The sequence below is a fragment of the Amblyomma maculatum genome, chromosome 1 (assembly GCF_055883805.1).
Source record: "Amblyomma maculatum isolate TAMU_Amacu chromosome 1, ASM5588380v1, whole genome shotgun sequence".
NCBI lineage: Eukaryota > Metazoa > Arthropoda > Arachnida > Ixodida > Ixodidae > Amblyomma > Amblyomma maculatum.
The window spans coordinates 50,419,542-50,440,507 of NC_139344.1; the positions used below are offsets into that span (position 1 = coordinate 50,419,542).

Here is a 20,966-nt window from a genome sequence, read left to right on the forward strand (position 1 = left end):
CCGAGGTGCGTGTTTCGCGCTGCAAAAGCAAGCGGCTGCCAAACCCGCGGCGTCTAGAAAAGCAGGAAAAGATGACATCCCACTTGTTTTAACATGCTTACGTACAGCCCGTTTCGACCGGTCCACGTCCAGAGCGCGCAGCTCAGGTTTTATACCTGCCAGCGCGGCCGATAAAATAACGAAGCGTGCGCTTCACTTTTGTGTTTTTTCGAGTCACCCGATGGTTCGCTAATTCACAGCTACCTGAAATTCACTGGAATTTTTAAATATGTCGATTTCTTGTTTATTTCTTCTGTCAGAAAGTAAACATTTGAAGCCGTAATCTCACATGAAAGCGCTGACATTGGAAGCTTCGAGGAACTCGCGGGAGGAAGAACTCGGCTGAAACGAAAAGAAATTTGAAAAGTCAACTCACATTACTCAGAAGTATTTGTGCTTTGTGCAACTGGCTGTGTTCATAAAATCAGATTTATATTATATCATATCGTTATAGAAAAATTAGGGGGTCACTTAAGCTCCGCCGTTAAAGGTATAACGCGATAGTGTCTCTCTCATACACACACACGCACGATGTTTTTTTCCTTCGCGTGTTATATTCCTAGCAGGAGGGGCGAAAAGAATACAATGCAGTGAAATATGAATTCATCAAAAGTAACATATTACACACAAGTGTAGTATGTTATATGTTGTTATGTATGTTATATTTCTATGTTATGTATGTTAACATATTTCTATCATTTCTTTATTTTTTATTTTATTTGACGTTTTATATTTTTATACACCAATACGCACGCGTCAGCAACAATCGGCTTTCCATTCTGAGCAATTTGACACTTTTGAACACATTCTTAAATTATTTCAATTACTCAATTACACATTCTAAATTTTCTTCCTTAGCATCACCAAGCACTGGTTTTTCATTCTGACACCTTTAAGCCCTTACTTTCCAATTTTTCCTTTTTTTCGTTTCTTTATTTCATCAATTGATCAATTAATTACAAATATTTTAACTCGTCATCGCCTATCGCACACCAATCAATATTCAATCACTGGAAGCACAAATTACCATGGCATTTTTTTTTTTACGCAGCCCCCGATTATTTCCGAGACTAATGCCAACTACTGCGTCGATGGCATGGGAAGGAAAGTGCTGAGCGCCAGTCCAACTTACGTCAAATTACGTATGATCCTTTTATCATAAAATGCATCCTCGCTCATTTCACCAACCAAGTATCTTCCATTGGGATGAGCGACGGTGATTGCGCAAACCAAGCAAACAAACTCGCGATGATCTCTCATAGGCATTTAAGTAAACTGCAAAGGCGCACAGACAAAAAAAAAAAAAATCCACATTACAGAACTCTGGATACTGTACCTGGATAATTACAGAACTCTGGATACTGTACCTGGATAGGGATGACGCTGCGGATTGCCGAGGGAGGGGGGGGGGCATGCACGACTCGTAGAGCAATTTGTAACTGCGCTCGGCAGCGCAGCCGGTGGGCCCCGCCACGTCTCGGCTGTCAAAATACGCTTCTAGGCGTCTCTAACAGAAACCGCCAGGGACCGAACAGAGGTCCAAGAACAGCACACTAGGTTAAAACGTGAAAAGCGCGAACAGAACGGCGAGCGCTGACGGACGGACACGAAGCGAACGGATAAAGCGAACAAAATATGGCGGCCAGCGCGGGATCAGGGTACCGCTCATGGTTGCCAGACGTACTTTTGTAAACCCTCTATTATGACTTGTGGTCGACAAAAGACATACCGAAAACAAATATAAATTTCATTTACCAGGCAGTAATTCGAAATTTTTTGCTTAGAGTAAAGTCCTTTTCAGTTTCATACTCAAGGCTGTTACGGCACAATAACGCACGCCTCTTCGACGAAAGTTTTACTGGGTACTATCATCGTTTCATTCACAGAATTCCAAACACTGTAGCGCCATCTAGTGGCAAAACCTGGAAGCATGCCTCGCAGTGCGAAATGAGGGGTGGTTTTTATTTAAGGACGCAGTGGAGAGACCCCAAAATATAATGAGTTATGACAAACACTCTCTGAAGAAAAAAGAACAGTATGCACTTGCGAAAATCAGCTATATTTTGCTGACCTGTAGTCGCGTGGCGCACTACACTGGAAATTAAAGGGGGTCTCAGCTAGATAGCGCCTCAGTTGTTTTCATGCAATTTTCAATGGCAAATAAACTTGTAAAGCCTATTTTCTTTGATATTGTACTGCTCGATCTGTATTATATGAGGCAAGGTCTTTTCATCTCCACCATAATCTCTTAACATATTTTGGCCAGTGCTCTGTCCCTTTAAGCACATTCTGCCTTATAAACACAGCAGTCTATTTTGGAAGCATAACGCCTATGAAGTGGCTTTGGTAAACTTTCGGCGTGCTTTTTCCCTTTAGCGTAGAACCCATTGTGACCGAAAAAAATCTCAGAATTGAACAGTTGACTGTGTGCCTTGCACAGGATTTCTCGAAGTTTTATTTGTTTCATAGTGTCACCCGTTAATAATTATGGGGGTATTATTAACGATGCGCCCTTAACGGTGCGCACACTCCCAGACACCCTTTGAGTGAGTGGGGGTAGCTGTTCCGGTCGCAAAGGAGATGCCCTCGACCTGCGTGGCAAGCTCAGCCGGAATTCAACTACCTTGTGGTGACAGAAGGGGTGGTCGTTTGGTGCCCAGCGGTCGCCGGTTCAAACCAGAGAAAGGATCGGAGTCAGAAGTAACAAACAAAACACAATTTATGCACAGCAAGAGACGATACAAAGGAATACACAAGATCACTTGAAATACATAGACGAGAGGTTCACAGAATACAAACGCTAAGCATGCAACTACAGAATGATTCAATTACACAGGCTTTACAACAGATCAAACACGAGAGAGACATAAACAAACACCAAATTGTTCACCGGGCACTGTTGCAGTCCGACGCCTCAAGAGTCCCGATGTGGCCGCCATACGAGACGAGCGCCGCTCCCTTGAAAGTCCGTGGGCTTGCCAGCAGCGGGTGATCCCCGGGAGTCCAGCCGAAACACAGGCGAGCACGACGCAAAACACTTGACGAACTGACTGACTGACTCAACAAGCGGCGCGGTCGCTTTAAATAGGGCGCGCCGCGTCTGTTTGTTAACACGCGCCAAAGCTAGCGCGCACACACACATAGCTTCGCTGGTTATAGCTCCCTCTTCTTCTCCCGTCGAGCCGCGCGTCGTCATTGGCTAGGTCCCATAGAAGATGCTCGATTTTTCTGGCGCATTCCAGGCCGATGAACCACCGTCTTCCCCGGGCAAGGGGAAAGAGGGTGACAACAACGCGTACAAAGCTACGCGCTCTCCCGCGCGGGGAAGGGGCTTTGCTCTCCATGCCTTCCACGCGACGCCGTGCGGGCCTCGCGCCGTACCGGCTTGATGAAAATGGGCGCCGATTTCGTGACACATAGTGGTAACAAATTTTGCAATCTGATTTACGTTTCGTCATCCTATTCCTGGATTACTTGCAGTGCTTGTATGTTACACGTATTCTTCTGTTTAGAGTACATCTGTTATGTTATTTGTGATAAGACAAACAAGTTACACAATCCCACCACGTGTACTCTAAAGGGAGTGTACTGTGAGCTCTACTGTGAATTTCGGAACGACAGGAAATCTGAATTGAGTCGGCGAGCTGCTGTAAATCTCGGTGCGCACTCTGGCCACTTGTATAGTCGATGCATGTTCAATTTTTTCTTCAGCTATACGAGTCAGTTGTGCCTTCAACCAATTGCCCTGAGAACTATTATTGCTACAAATACTAAAGTAAAACTTCAAAAATTTGAACTGTGTTAATTCAAACGTTCTAGTAAATTCGAGGAAGTTCCGTGATCCCATAATTTCTAATGTAAATTTGACAGGATAATTTGAAGTGGTGGCCTCTGCCACAGTCAGTTAATTTGAAAATGTTTGGTGCTGTGCAGAAATTCCCCCTCGGAGTTTTGCCATAAGATTCCTATGCTTAGTATGCCTAGCACCCTAGCCCCGGAAATTCTAGCATTAGAAAATGACATTCTCTCTGTTATAGCTTAAGGACTGCCGAAGCATGTGCCTGCAGAGGAGAATACATGCTTTATTGTGGTACATGCTCTTGCCGCTTCGTCAAGGCATGCATCCACAATGGAGGCAGTGGTGTGCACTCTTGTCGCTCCTCTCCGACCCTGCTGTGATCAAGGCAAGCGTTTGGTGGAGGCACTGGCATCAAAGCACTAGTGGCAGTGTGTGCGCCTCGCAACATCAAATATTCTTGCTCTGCATCTGTGGCATCGTGACCCCAACTTGCACCGTTTCTCTTAACGGTGCGTCGTCACTATGAAGTTCAGTTCAGTTCAGGCGTTCAGTCGTGTCCGACTCTTCGTGACCCTATGGACCATGTCACGCCACGCTTTCCGGTCTCTCACTATCTTCTTAACATCACATAGCTTCATCTGCAATGCCTCGAGAATGCCATCTAACCATCGCGTTCGCTGCCTACCCCTTCTCCGGCGACCCTCAACCTTTCCCAACATCAAATCTTTCTCCAGCGACTCCTCTCTTCTCATCAGATGACCAAAGTAGCTGAGCTTTAACTTTAGAATTTGACCCTCCAATGAGCAGTCAGGGTTTATGGTCGACAATATCGACTGATTTGATCTTCTGGCAGTCAAAGGAACTCTTAAGAGTCTTCGCCAGCACCACAATTCAAACGCGTCAATTCTTCGGCGGTCAGCCTTTTTCACAGTCCAACTCTCGCATCCATACATCACAACTGGAAAGACCATAGCACGGGTTATACGGATCTTGGTTGGCAGACTAATGTCTCTGCTCTTTACTAGGCGGTCAAGGCTAACCATTGCTCTCTTTCCCAGAAGCAGGCGTCTCCTAATTTCATGGCTGCAGTCTCCTTCCAAGGTAATCTTGGCGCCCAAGAACAGAAAATCTGTCACAGCTTCCACTTCTTGTCCATTGATGCTCCAGGACTTGATAGGGCAAGACGCCATGATCTTCGTCTTTTTAATGTTCAGTTTAAGCCCAAACTTCTCACTCTCTTCTTGTACGCGCATCAGAAGTCTCTTGAGTTCCACTTCACTTTCTGCCATTAAAGTGGTATCATCCGCATATCTAAGGTTGTTGATACGTTTTCCAGCAATCTTCACTCCAGCTGATGACTCGTCCAGACCGGCCTTTCTCATGATGCACTCTGCATATAGGTTAAATAGGCAGGGCGACAGTAGGCAGCCTTGCCTCACCCCTTTCTCAATCGGAAACCAATCAGTAAGACCATGCCCAGTTCTGACTGTGGCCTCTTGCCCTTCATAAAGGTTCCTGAGGAGACAGATGAGGTGAACTGGAACTCCCATCTCTTGGAGAGCTTGCCACAATCTGCTGTGATCTACGCAGTCAAACGCTTTCGCATAATCAATAAAGCAGAAGTAGATGGGTTTTTGGAACTGTCTTGCTTTTTCCATGATCCAGCGAAGGTTGGCAATTTGGTCTCTAGTTTCTCTGCCCTTGCGAAACCCAGCTTGCACGTCCGGAAGCTCCCGATCCACATACTGCTGCAGCCTACCTTGCAGGATTTTTAACATCACCTTGCTAGCATGCGAAATAAGCGCGATCGTGCGGTAGTTGGAACAATCTTTGGCACTGCCTTTCTTTGGAATGGGGATGTAAACTGACCTCCTCCAATCCTGTGGCCACTGCAGGGTTGTCCAAATCTTTTGACATAATGTATGCAGTGTGTTAACAGCGTCGTGGTTGAGGTTTTGAAGCAACTCAGCTGGAATACCATCAATTCCGCTAGCTTTGTTCTTAGCAAGGCTGGCTAAGGCCCATTCAACTTCACTCTTCAGGATGCCCGGCTCGAGATCAGTAATCACAACCGTCCTATGTTGGGTTTGCACATCCGGGTCCTTCTTGTACAGTTCTTCTGTGTATTCCTGCCACCTCTTCTTTATCTCTGAGGCTTCAGTGAGGTCCTTGCCTCGTTTGTCCTTTATCACGCCCAGCTTAGCACAGAAGATTCCTTTGATATCTTTGATTGTCTTATACAGAGCTCTTGTGTTCCTTAATTGGCTGTTGTCCTCAACTGCTTGACACTGTATGTTCAGGAAGGCATTCTTATCTCTCCTTGCTATTTTCTGAAAATCCGTATTGAGAACCTTGTATCTTTCTCTTTCCCCCTTAACGTTTGCCATCCTCCTTTCCTCAGCTGTTTTCAAAGCCTCTTCAGATAACCAGTTTGCTCTCTTGCATTTCTTTTGCTTTGGAACTACCTTAGTAGCAACTTCTTGTATTATATCGCGAGCATCAGTCCACATCTCTTCGGGCTCTCTGTATTCTAGATCTAATTCTTGAAATCAATTCCTCACTTCCACAGCATATTCTGATGGAATTTGATGCTGATCATACCTGAACGGCCTTCTAGTTTTCTGCGTTTTCCTCAATCGAAGCTTAAATTTGACAACAAGAAGCTGATGATCGGTGCCACAATCGGCCCCAGGCATTGCTTTTACTGCATGTATAGCGCTTCTCCATCTCAGCCGGCAAAGAATATATTCGATGTGATTCCTGTACAGACCGTCCGGTGAAATCCATGTGTACAGGCGCCTCTTGTGCTGTTGAAAATGAGTATTCGCTATGGTCAGGTTGTTTTCTTGACAGAACTCTACTAGCCTCTGCCCAGCTTCATTTGGCTCACCAAGACCGAACTTGCCTGTAATTCCGGATATTTCTTCACTCCCGACCTTAGCATTCCAGTCTCCTATGAGAAAAACGACGTCTGATGATGGCGTGCGGTCTAAAAGGCATTGTAGGTCCGCATAAAATCTCTCAACGTCAGCTCTTCAGCAGCAGTGGTCGGTGCATAGACTTGGATAACTGTTATGTTGAAAGGGTGACCTTGGATCCGAAGTGAAATCATTCGGTCGTTTTTGGGGTTGTACCCTAGCACTGCTTTGCCCATTCTTCTGTTTACTATGAGAGCGACCCCATTCCTTCTCTTGGATTCGTGCCCACAATAAAAGACATAATGGTCGCCGGAGTTAAATTCTCCCATTCCGGTCCACTTGAGCTCGCTGATACCCAAGATATCAATGTTCAATCTGTCCATTTCTCGCTTGACGATATCCAGTTTACCTTGCGTCATAGATCTTACATTCCATGTTGCTATGTGATATATCTCCTTGCAACATCGGACTTTCCGGTCGCTTCCCGACACATCCACAGCTGAGCGTCCTTTTGGCTTTAGCCCAGCCGCTTCATTCGTCCTGGAGCTACTAGGAATCGCCCTTTGTTCATCCCCAGTAACATGTGGGACGCCTTCCAACCTGGGGGGCTCATCTTCCGGCGCCATATCGATAATGGTATTGTGACTGGCCATAGGATTTTCTTGGCAGGAAATACTGGAGTGGGTTGCCATTACCTTCTCCAGTGAATCACATTTTGTCAGAACTCTCTGCCGTGACCTGTCTATCTTGGGTGGCCCTACACAGCAGAGCTCACGACTTCATCGAGTTTCGCAAGCCCCTCCGCCACGACAAGGCAGTGATCCATGAAGGGGCACTATGGAGTTAGGTTACCGATATTACGATTATTTTGAGTACTTTCCTCTGAAGCTGACCGTCGTGATAGAAATGACCATTTGATAGTTGGCTGACCTGTTTGCTGGCTTCAAATTAGTTTTCGATGGGCAGTACTATGTGCCCCGTGCCTGTGCCCGTTTCTGGTAGGGTGCGTGGGTCTCCATGCATCAAAAAGAGTCCTTAATTATTATTCAGATCAGCTGTACTGTATATTAATTTCGAATTACACAGTTTGTCCAGCTCGTTCGCACTGGCAGTCATTACATTAGACATGTGGTAGACACTGAGAGTGCAGCTTGCGATGGCAATTTAAAGGTATGTGCGCCCGAATATATAACTACATGGCCTTGCAGGTTTGTCACAAGTCATTCAGGCTGCACTGGAGTGTGGAAAAAATGACGGAGTGTGTTTATAATATATGTATAGCTCTTAGCTGCGCACCCCGCGTTACCGTCCCACGGGAAACTACGAAGTACAGTGGTAGGACAAATTGACCGGGGTGGATGCGCAGCATGGTCTCGCAGTGAAAGTTTTTGGTCTGTGTCCAATATTTAGCTTTGGTCGGTTAATACAAACATTTTTTACTGTCTCAGTGACTTCGAATTTACGATGGTTTTACCGTATTTGAGCATTGCATAGATCGAATTTTATGCTCACAGACTTCTCTGGTGGATGTGCAGCCATCGCTAGCTGTTTTCTGGGATTGTATCAGCCAGCACCTGAGCATGCCGTCACCACACTTCCCCTTTCCAAGGGTGGACGTTCGGGGTCAGTTCTCGGCTCCAGTGGCAGCAGCAATAGCACCAGAAACTGTCAGCGTACAGCACGATAGATTCTTGACAAGAGCTGGAATGCCATCTCTTGGGGCTGCAGGCCACTTCCAGGGTAGCACTGCACCTGTGCCGCATGCACGCATGGCTTCCGTAGTTTCCTCGTCTCAATCACAGTCCTTCTACCCAGGTGGGCAGCAGGTCCCTCCAGCTGCAGCCGCTATGAGTACCACTCTACATAACAGCTGCATGCAATAAGGTAGCATTGGAAATGCGTGTCACAGTTAAGCATTTGTACGTCACTGCAGACACGATTGTTAGGCACAGTACAATAAAGGAAGACGATACAGTGTACCTAGCGGTTTATTCTCATAACCGGTCAAGTTTACAGCTATGGCATTGAAATATTCCACCAGTGGGGTCCACCTGGCTGTGGGGTCTGCTCTGCCCTTGGGGTCTTGTTTGCCGTTTGCACGGGCAATAAAAAGTACATGCACATGCTGTTTTGCTTCAACGTCGTGAAAGGTCGAGGACCTATTTTGTGTTTTTCATTTTATGTAACTTGAAATGCAGCCTTAGTGTGCTATGTGTACTCTATCTACAGCATTGCTTTCATGGCTTCAAATGTAAATACTATCTTTACCCTATGTTGAAATAAGAAGTCGTTTCACAACATTATAAAAGAATATTGGCTTACACATCAAAAGATTGGGGCATGAATAACTTAAGACAATCATGTACACAGTGTACTGGATTTGTCCTCTTTTGATGGCCTCATGTCCATTCAGATCATAAATGGTATGCTATTAGCACCCCTCAAAAATATATATAGCAGCATTATTTCATCTATGTACCCCTTATGAGGCAGAGTTGCTGAGGCTAACAAAAAGGTTTCAGCCTTAAGTGCGGACATTGCAGGCAGCTGTGGAAAGGAAGATGGTAAATGTAATGTTACGAGGCAGGAAGAGATCAAAGTCGGTGAATTACGAGATGTGAGCTAATGACGTTATAGTTGAAATCGAGACGAAATATGCGTGGTCAGGACATCTAATGTGAAGGCAAGGTCTTAGATATTTGTTAAGGGTAACTGACCAGATGCCAAGGCAAGCAAAGCAGGCGTGGCAGAAAGTTAGGTGGATGAGATCAGGAAGCTTGCAAGGATAAGGAGGCCACAGCTGGAACAGGAGCAGGTTTATTATAGGGCTAAGGGAGAAACATTTGTCCAGCAGTGGGTGTATAGTCAGGCTGATGATGACGATGATGTCCGTTGTTCAGATTCCAGCCTCATGTGAATAATAAATGCATTTTTTTTTTGCGAAGCTAAGTGTTCTGGTTATTTTCTTCTGTACATCAAACCTCAGATTAACCAGTTCGGCCACCGGGATTTGGGGCCATATGCCGGCTTTGGTGCACCCGTGTATCAGCATTCTGAACCTGTCTTCCAGCCTCCAGTGGCACCTACGCCACCACCTCCTGTGGACCCTGTGACATCTATTCCATACAACAGAGGTAGACCAAATGGCCAGCATGTTGTCAGAGCCCCCCTTTCCCCTTGAAGCTCTCTAAGAAGGTCAGCACCACAACTGCTGGCACAAGAAAGGTTCAATGGGCTCGTCCTTGAAATAGTGACCAAATTAACAGACCTACTTTTGGTTTGGCTATGTCTCAGAAAGGAGCTGTGTACTCCACTTTGCCTGTGCTTTATTTTCTTGGCCTGTGCATGTTTATCTACTTTCTCCTTATAACTTGGATCGTTTAGTCATGAGAGTGGGCAGAATGGGAAGACTCGCGTTCGAAGTGAAATCTGCAGATTACCCTTGTTTGCTTATGGTGAGGTACAGTAACTTTCCCGACAGTGAAGCTGTGGAGAGGAAGTTGCAGATACCACAAGGTAAAATATTTGAGTGACTTGACTGATGTGCACGACACTGGTGCCAGACTTATTCAGGATATGTTGGATATGTAGCCAGTCGTACATAGCAAATAATACTTTGTTTACAGGTATGCTAAAGGGCAATGCTATCTATAGGTTGAAAGATTAGTCTCCCAAGATATCAGGTACTGCACCACTTTTACAAAGAACAGAGCTTGAAAAACTATGGAAAGTTAAACGTAAAAGTTAAAGACGCGTAGTCCAAGACTTACCATGTTCATCAGCAATGTGCACTCTTTGTCTACACGTCTTTTTGTCTGCTGCAAGCCACGCATAGCACGTGATGCCTGCATGACGATGATGCTAGCTTGGTCATGCCTTGCTTTCTTGTACCTTTGCTCAAAAGTAAAAGGAAGCTCCCTTGCACAGATGAGCCAAAGAGATAGGGAAGCCCTTTTGCAAAGTCCGTGTTTTGATGAGGAAGCGTTCATTTGTTTTCCCCTAGCTTGCCTAAAGATGCTCAACACGTACTGTTGCTAGGAGCCGCTATGGGTCATGGCCACTGTGAAAGTTTCCCATAGCCACAAAAAACACATGAACAGTATACTAATAATAATTTGTTCATAGGAAGGGAAAGGCGCAGTATCTGTCACACTTGCTCTGTGGACACCTGACCGCGCCGTAAGGGAAATGAGGAAGGTGGGAGTGAAAGTGGAAAAAGAGAAAGGAGGAGCCGTAGTGAAGGGCTACGGAGTAATTTCGACCACCTGGCGATCTTTAATGTGCGCTGACATCGCTCAGCACGTGGATGCCACTCCGTTTTGCCTACATCGAAACGCAGCCGCCATAGTCCGGTTCGAGCCCGGGAACTCCGGTACAGTAGTTAGGCGTCTTACCACTGCACCACCATGTCAGGGCCGAACGGTCTATCTTAACTATTTTTTTTTTGCATGGGGTCTATGGAAAACCAATTAATGTTTCGATATTGTTCCTTTGATTGAAGAGTTCATCATAGCGTAGATGATCTTAGCCAGAGTGTACTGTATGACAGTGTCATTCCTCGGCAGCTTTTCCGTGCATTTACAAATGACTTGGAAAGTGAATGCACTGTATCTGGGGGCAGCTTTCTGTGGCTGTGGAGCAAGGGCTGAGCCGGTGGGTGCTATTTCTGCGGCGGAGTATACTCCCTACAAACGTTTTTCAGATCCTGCTTCGGAATATTATGTTATTATGGAAATATCAGCATTATGTTTACTTTGAGAATATACTATAATACTAATTACTACAGCATGAGTATAATGCACCATGCACATGCCAATGGCTATGTCGTTTGTCAGCATTCCCGCAATGCATAGAGAAGCTGCGTCCGCCATGTCTCCCTGCCAGTTCCTGCAGGCCTTCGCAACGCAGTTGTATTTACACAATGAATGTCATGTGAATATTGATCAGTCATGAATTTATGTTTACACAGGCCTCCAGTGACATAAAGGAGCACAGTATTGTGTACTCGGCTGTTTGAAAACTGTTAAAGGTCTCCAAAATGCGTTTCTTTGACCACCTTGCGCTTTCGCTTAGAGAGAGCGTAACGTGCACGACAAAGAGAGCAGTGTAACTAGGCAGCATGGTGACAGCCCCTCTTGTTCACTCTATCGCTTAGTTTGCAAGCCCCAAGCAATTAAAAGCAGTAGCGTGGTGATGTGCACCGGGAATGTGCATGGCAGTTTTGATGCCTGTGCACTCTGGCTTAGTGAGGCTTAGAGGTAGTTTGGTTCTTTTTTTTCAATTTTATGTATGGTCCATATAGTGTTTGTTACATGCGGCAATATGTATATGTAAAGACGCAAATATGAAAGCATTTGCATTAATTTAAAAACAAGCATTTGAAAACATGAAAACTGACTGGAATAGCACAATTTGTTTTAGTCCTACTGGTGCTTGGTGCTATGTTGTCTGCCAGGGGATGCCTCACACAAGAGCAGGTATTTTTGTTTTAAGAAATTAAACGAAAAAATTGGTAGACGTGAAATACTTTTCAGTCAGTGCCATACTGAAAAGAGAATGTGTCACGGGGCAGATGATAGCGTACACGAATGTCCCCCTTCATGGCATCTCACATAGAAATTGTTGTCTTCTTAACATCAAGGCAGAATTGAAACTGAGAACCATATCTGAAGCCTGAAATGCCCGAACTACCTAGAAGTCGAACTTCGCTATAACGAACACGGATATAGTGAGTTATCGGATAAAAAGAACTAAAAGCAATGTTTGGTTGGTGTATCTTTTATTTCTAGGGAGTTGTTTCTGTATAAGAAAGCAAGAAATTCAAAATTTGACAATAGATCGGTTATAATGAAGCAGTTCTTTTCCATTAAAACTGCCAAAGATGCGTAAATGGGCCAGAAATAAATCAAAAAATGCAATTTTTTTATCAGTCAAATCGCCCGCCGCAGAAGTGTGTTTATATTGCCCGTGTGTTCTAGTGTCGCGTGATTTAGCCGCGGCGACAAAAACTAGCACCACCAGCCCGTGGCCTTCGAGATTACACTTCCGCACGTGGTGTTCTCGGTGCTCATAAACGGCCATGGCCGGACACAAGTGCTGCCGTCGCCACTTCTCGAGTGCGGCCATGCAACGGCTGACAGTCATGGGACTGGCATGTTATCATTGCTTCGTAATGGCGTGAGCCCCCTGCCTTGCCTGTGTCACTGCGACCGACCTGTGTGTGCAGGCTGCACTCCCTGAGTTCGTTGGCTCTGTCGCACAAATTGTGCGAGGAGTATTCATTTTTGCTCTCCAACACGGAACAAAAAGTGACATTTCATGTTTATACTACGCTTTTAAACGAAAACTTTTACAGTTTCGCACCTTCGTGTAGTCCATATTCCATTGTGTTTCGTTTCATTAGGAAGGCTATTTACCAGGAATTTAGGCGCACACTTTTATACCGAATATCGGCTAAAACGAAGACATTTCCGCGCCCGTACTAATTCGTTATAACGAGGTTCGACTGTAACACAGTGAGGAAATCCCACTGCCATATATAGAAGTCCTTGCTGTAGGGCTAATTGGTTGATGATACATTGGAACAGCATCAAGGACACTAACACAGTTAAGAGCGACAGAAAGAACGTCTCTTTTCGCCCCTCTTCTGTTCTGCGTTTTTGTGCTTTTTGCCGTCCCAATGTATACCACCTTCATGCCCTTAGCAGTTAAATGAAGGGGAAATGAGGGTGCTCTTTATAATACATGAAGGAAAGAAGCCAACAGTCGGCAAGGCCAAGGAACGCATTGGGGATGGTACTTTGTCTTTTTTTTTTTACTTCGGTATTCACACATAAATTAGTAATGTCGTCTGTTTAGAGGAAAGATAAATAAACACAAAGTAGAAGAAAAAACAACGTGCCGATGGTAGGAACCGAACCCACGACCTCCGAATATCGCGTCCGGTGCTCTTCCAACTGAGTTACATCGGTCGCTGTCCCCCCTGCTACTTTCTTGGGTATTGATGTTGTCTGTACGCGAACCTTGACCGTGTTCACCAGCGCCCCCCACAACCATAGCGGTGGACGTGGAACGTCCTGTGTTACCGCCAGCGTTGGAAGTTGGAAGAGCACCGCACGCGATATTCGGAGGTCGTGGGTTCGGTTCCCATCATCGGCACGTTGTCTTTTCTTCTACTTCGTGTTTATTTATCTTTCCTGTAAACAGACTACATTACTAATTTGTGTGAATACCGAAGTAAAAGAAAGACAAAGTACCATCCCCAATGCGTTCCTTGGTCTTGCCGACTGTTGGCTTTCCTTCATGTATTATAACGGGCGCCCTTATTTCCCCTTCAATTATCTGCTTGTAGTTTACGGGGGTCTCGGTTCTGGCAGTCTTGAATTCACAGGTAGTGTAAGAGGGTTCTAGCACAGCTTTCGCCCTCGCTCTTGATCACGTTCTACGTGACGCTGGCGGTAACACAGGACGTTCCACGTCCACCGCTATGGTTGAGGGTGGCGCTGGTGAACACTCTCAAGGTTCGTATTCAGACAACATTAATATCCAAGAAAGTAGTAGGGGGGACAGCAGCCGATGTAGCTCAGTTAGAAGAGCACCGGACTCGATATTCGGAGGTCGTGAGTTCGGTTCCCACCATCGGCATGTTGTTTTTTCTTCTTCTTTGTGTTTATTTATCTTTCCTCTAAACAGACTGCATTACTAATTTATGTGTGAATACTAAAGTAAAAAAAAAGAGAAAGTACCATCCCCAATGCTTTCCTTGGCCTCGCCGACTGTTGGCTTCTTTCCTTCTTCATACCCTTAGCTACATAGTCACAAGAAGCTGTTCCCAAGCATAGCTTTTCTTGCTAGGCCATTCAATCTTTCTTTGAATTCTGCGCTAGCATCACTAGATATAGTTATGGCAAACTATTCAACAACAATCACCCGACAATGGTGTCCAACACTTCGACAACGGGCTCAACTGGAGTGTCATATTTTTGGCGATGGTATAACGCAGAATGAAACTGCACCTCAGAGTGGGATTTGACCTACAGCTGGCGCAAAGAGGGCAGCTTTGCTTCCGTGAGCCCTAGAAAGTTCAGTGACATCCGCAGCTTCTCGCACAGTGTGCACTTGCAGGATTTTAAATTTTTTTAACATCTGCTTTTTTCCTGTCAGTAACTGCACTGAAGTATTACAAACCAAAGCTAACGAAATTTCCTTCCCCTAGCAAGGCTAAATGACATTCTCATCCCTGTATTTTAACAGCCCAATTTGTAGGGAGAAACAAAGCTGTGGCACATATGACTGATTGGGTGGTCCCAGCTAAGACCTTTATAGGGCCAGCATCTGAACCGGTGTCTGTTCTGCAGGTCCCCGGTCTCGATACCCGAGTGTACATGACCCGTGTGTGTACAATGAGCAACAGCTACGGGGCTATGGGCAGGCATACTACCAGCCACAGTCACAGCTGCCCTACCCTTCCTCTCTGTGGTACCGGACGCATCTCCCAATGTGCTCCTGCGCAAATGTAGCCGTGAGGGGCGCCTACGATATCAGCGGTGATGTCGAGGAGACCAGCTTGAAGAACGTCCTTGCGGAGGGCAAGCGAGATGCGGAGAACCTCAAGCGCAAGACCAAGCACCTGACGTCCAAAGCCAGCAAAGAGGAAGATGAGAATGAAAAAAATGTCCGACGCTGATGAGGACACGGAGGAGGTCAGTGGAAACGAGACTTTTGAATCAGGAGGTAAAGGGCTGGGTGAAGATGAAATGATGGGAAGGGATTTAGAGAATCTAACCTTTGAGGTAACCTTCAAACAGAAGCTCATTGATCAGCTGGAGCAGAGTCAGCGTAGGCTGCAGACGGTGCGCATGCACTACGACGAGAAGCTGATGCAGCTTCAGCAAAAGATCCGCGAGACGGAAGTGGAACGGGACCGCATTCTCGCCAGCATGAGCTCATCGGGCACACCGAAAGACTCCGAGGAGAAAGTGCACAAGATCAAGAATGATTTTGAGCGCAAGTGTAGCCACCTGCAGGGGGAGCTGAAAAAGATGCAGTCAGCCAAGTGCAAGCATGCGCAACTTATTAGGAACCAGGCAGAGTATGAGCGGCAGGTCCGCAAGCTCAAGCAGGAGGTGGCAGACATGAAGAACAAGTTGGCGCTGGTTTCCAATATGGAGGAGACCCAATAAACCACCGTACGTCCAGTGGACATACGACGTACGTCCGTTCTCGGATATACGGATGTCCGTGGGAGTACCGCCGACCTCCGATGGATCTCCCACGGACGTCCGACAGATGTTCAAATGAAATTGTTTAGATATCCCACGGACATCCGTGTCATATCCCAAGCGGACCCACAGAGGATATATGAATATGAAGCTTTCTGTCCATTCATGAAGCAGGCTTCAATAATCCAAGCCAATAAAGTCCACTAATATACTATGAGCTCACTAAAAGCCCACAAATTGCGATAATTTAGCATAAATGTGAGTATGTATATTAAAAGAATCAAGGCATGATGAGTGGAGCCTAACAATAAACCGGGCAGGGACCATAGGCTTGTATAAAAGCCCATGGGATGCTCAAATTCGGACACACCCAACCATATCGGATGCATACCGCGATGAAACTACTACTAGTGACTCTAAAGTAGATTCAAATAATTTTATTCATAACATATTAAGGCATCTTTTCAGTCTTGAAGGTGGTACAAGCTCGAGCACAAGCTCTATGCAGTGGGATGGTTACTGTGTGCAGGCAATATTCTCACTGTTGAACCTTTAGTCTGAGATGGGATGTTTCTCTGAAAAAAAGAAACATCAGTGATAGGTTAAGCAATTTTTACGAGATAGTGATGAAAACTGACAGTGATTGAAAGATGGAACCCACTATTTCCCTAACTTTCATGCCCCATACCAATGAAACCTCATGGCATTACCCGGTACATAAGCGTTTACAATGCACCCCTCCCCCATAGTACAGACAATAAAATCAAACAAGTTAAGTAGTATGGTGTTGTGCCAAGTACTAACAGAAGTTTGAAAAAAGGCAAAGAAATATTGACAGGCATTTTGTTCTAATGAGTGTGGAGAAATTATAACAGCTCATTCCTGTTTAAGAACTTACTTTACAATTGCAATAGGCATACAAGAACGCATGCTTAAAGGCAATGAATGTGAAAAGCTGAAACTTAAAAACAATTAGTTGTGGTTTAGCTCTGGTTAACCTTAGCTGAATAGCGAAAGCAACGGCTGAAGCTTCATCTGCCTGCTGCATTATTCCCCCACGTGCCTGAGTGTCGTAGGGGTGACGAGAATGCAAACGGTTCTGGCAGGAGGATTCTGATATAGTGACTAACGTTGGCAGCCCCTGCCCGTGGCATAGGGGTAACGAGTATTCAAACGTCATGGCAGGCCAATTTTTTCATGAGGGACCCCGGACATGGACACAGCGACGAGCGTTTTGACCTGGCGTAGTATTGATTTCGCAATAAAAGCAGGCTAAAATTTCGGGCTTGCCGCCACAGGGCTTATAAATCAAGAGCGTAAATTGTGCTGTGTGTGTACCTCTTATCTCTTATATAGCAGTGCCTGCCAGACAGTATGAAATAAGGGAAACTCTCAAAATCTGATGGCTTGCGAAAGCAATAGCTTGGTTGTACTTTGCTCGCGCTTGGCCATAGATTGCTTAGCTTTTGCTTTAGAATTTAACTACTCCGAAGCAGTAGAATATCTAGATTCAGATATAGACTCTTCGTTGGTAATTTCCATGGCGTGACTTCTTCCCTAACCCACATATAAAGCTCCGCTTTAACCGAGCCGTATGGACGTGCCTTAGTGGCCTATAGGGGTAACGTGAATGCCAGTGTTCTGGCAGGCTGATTTTGGCATAACCATTCCATATGTACAACGAGACCCAAGTTGGCAGCTCCTGCCAGGGGACCAGGGACACGGCACACAGCGACGAGTGGTTAGACCTGGCGTATATTGCTTTCACAATAAAACTAACATGATTTGCGGTCCGGGGTGGTAAGGCTGAATGCTTTCAAAATGGCAGTTTTACTCTGTAGCAGGTATCAAGCAAAATGTTGCATTCAGGAACTGATACTCCTTTTCAGAAGCTGTTTGCAGCCCTGTGAAAGGCAAAGGTGACCTGAGCCATTTAGGATCCTATGCACTATAATAGAAAATTACACTCCTACATGCCCCCCCCCCCCCCTTCATTGGTGGGGCTAACAGTAGGAGCACACGTATCTGTTATAGTGCACAGAAGTCAGAGGCGCCAGGATTTGACCATGTCGCGTGCTCTTGGCTATGCTGCAAACGGCTTCGAGAGGAAGTATAGGAAATAGTGGAGCATAAAAGAACCTTTTGCACTGTACACTGTTCATGTATTCAGATGTGACAGGCAGGTGTGCCAGGACTGCATCATCTCATGGATCACACATTTCATCAATGGCTACCAGAAAGATTAGTACGAAGTTATAGACACGAAGAAAGACAACAGTCACTAAAACCAAGGAAAGAATAAGAGAGTATTTATACTTTCTAGTGTGCAGTGTTGATCAATGGGGAAAGAATGTTAATTATTTTATGACTAAAACTTGATTAATTAGAAAGCAAAACAAAAATATACAGCCACATGCTGCCAGTAGGATCCAAACCCACAACCTCATAAAGTTTAGCATATGTAGCTAAAAGAGCAAGCGTATGTATTTTCCACAATTCATAACCCATAAGCAACAGAAGATTATTTCTTGAAGTGCAATATAGCTTTGCTTTATGGGGTTTAACATTCCAGGGCGACTCGGGTTATGAGAGATTCCATAGTGGAAATCTCCGAGAATTTCGACCTCCTGGGGTTCTTTAACATGTACTAACATAGCACACCACACAGGCACCTTGCTTTTTGCCTCCATAGAAAAGCAACTACCGTAGTCAAAATTTGATCTCACATACGTAGGTACTGCAAGTGGCCTAGCCACTGCGGCAAGATTGAAATACAATATATTTGTTTTCCAAACATATTGCAAACACATACCTTAGCGTAAAAGGTCTTTGCGTTATGCAACACAGACGCTATAGATATGAGCACTCGGACAGTCTATTTCTTGCCACACAGTTGTAAGTTATCTATGACTCAGTGCCTCGACAGTAGGTACACTGCACTTAGCTGGACATTCCCCTGTCTGCTTACAGCAGAAAGTAAAAACAAAGTGCTGATTATATGAGGGGAACTGGATTACAGTTTAAACTTAACTACTCTGCTGCTTGCTAGCACAGGTCATTCACCTCCACAGCACAGAAATTTACTTAACACACGCATGCAGCATACTAGCAGATGCCATTATGCAACAAAACATGGTATTCGTCAGAATTACGCGGTTTGAAAGGTTCATTGATGAATAACAGATTGTGTGGCTCTTGGTACACAATACACAGAGGACAAGCTGTCGGGCTAGTTGGTTTTCCATCAGTTTCAGCAGCACATAACAGGACGAGGACAGGGCATGGAGAAACACACAGAAGAAAAAGCTGAACCAGAATTAAAAGAAAAAAAAAAGTATATAGAATGAGGGCATGTAAAGGGTGCCAATGAAATCAAGGACAAAATCAGATAAAATCACAGATGAATGCATCTGTTCTTGAGTGGAAAACCATCCGTGCTGGCGCATTCATCCTTGCGCTTCACGATCATGGCTGCTTCCACTATTTTGTGTGTCAGTTTATTAAGGAATTTTTTCAGAATAGTGTTTGTTCAAAAACTGCGGAACATTTTTCATTGCTGTCACATTTGCGACAGTGTACTGGCAGGTTTCTGGACGATGAAACTTTAATTAATCATTGCAGCACTTTAAAAATTAGTCTTTTATTGATAGATCTGCTAGTTTCGCCAATGTATGCCTTGCCAAAAGATAGTGGAATGGAGTATATGACAATTTCTGTGCATGCTATGACGGGATTTTTGTATTATATAGTACGAGTGCTTCTCTTTGTCGTATCTATCAATAAAAGACTAATGAAACACAGTAATGACATTAAATGTTCACTATCCAGAAATATGCAGTGAACAGTTGCAAATGTGAAAGCAATGAAAAATTTTCACCTGTTTTTGAACAAACGACCCTTCTGAAAAAGTGCCAAAAAAGAGCTCATACATAAAATAATGGAAGCTGCTATGATCGCAAACTTCAAGGATGAATGTGTGAGCACAGCCTCCTTCCTGTCACGCAAGGAGGTTTCTTTCATCACTGGTTTAATCTGATTTTATCCTTGGTTTTCTTTGCACCATTCACATGCCCTCACTTTATTTTTTTTTTTCTTTTAATAGTCTAGTTCAGAGCTTGTTTGTCCTGTATATTCCTCAGTGCTCCTTCCTCGTATTGCTACGTTCTGCTGAAAGTAATTTTACACAAGAACAGCAGCGCAACGGCGACAGCACAAAGAGAAATAATACAAGTGCATGCTACCAATTATTATGAAAACAAGGAGCGAAACGTGTTCATTTCCACCCAAGCACATGACACACCGAAATGTAGTAAAATTCTTCTATCACCCGTGCGTGAAGCTAATCAACAATGAAATTTTTACCTTTCTGAAAATAAAAAGATAGCAGATATCTTAGCCAAAGCAGTGCCCACCCAAAGAAACAAAGCCAAACACAGCGAAAGCACAGTCACACATTGAGACCAGAAGCAGTCACGAGGCACACACGTCTAAACACAAAGCAAAACAAAGCTGCTACACGACCCTCCCACAATATGACACTAAAATGCTTCAAGATATTTTATTTCTGGCATAGCTAGTGAAGTGTCGCTGACACATCTGCTGCCTATCCCTTTTTTTGTTTTATATAAAAGGCGTTAAAATTTAATGCGCCACTTTATGAGTGCTGGCCGGGCACTGCCTTGGCTTATTCGATATATGTTTAATTCTTGGAGAGGAAAAAACATTCATTGGTTATCTCTCTTATGCATGGGTGATAGAACAGTTTTGTGAGATAGCGATGTGTCATCTGCTTATGTTTGAAGGAAGTAGTTTGTCTCCTAGCAAAGCTTTATCACAGAGCAACACATGCGCCAACTATCCTTAATCCGCACTCTGTATCCGTTCGCCTATGTTCACAGCTCCTGATCTGCTTCGTTTCGGACAGTAGCCGCATATGCAAAAGCCGCAAACCGGATTGCCTGCACTGAAGGCAACAGCCGCCAAAGAATT

The 20,966-nt window shown here is 44.8% G+C and overlaps 2 pseudogenes; both read left to right on the forward strand.

Moving 5' to 3' along the window:
• LOC146202347 (uncharacterized) overlaps nt 1–15,442 on the forward strand; it is a 65,821-nt pseudogene extending 50,379 nt beyond the window's left edge.
• Nucleotides 15,443–15,515: 73 nt separating this feature from the next.
• On the forward strand, nt 15,516–15,938 carry LOC146202348 (kinesin-like protein KIF21B pseudogene; annotated as a pseudogene).
• Nucleotides 15,939–20,966: the final 5,028 nt, after the last annotated feature.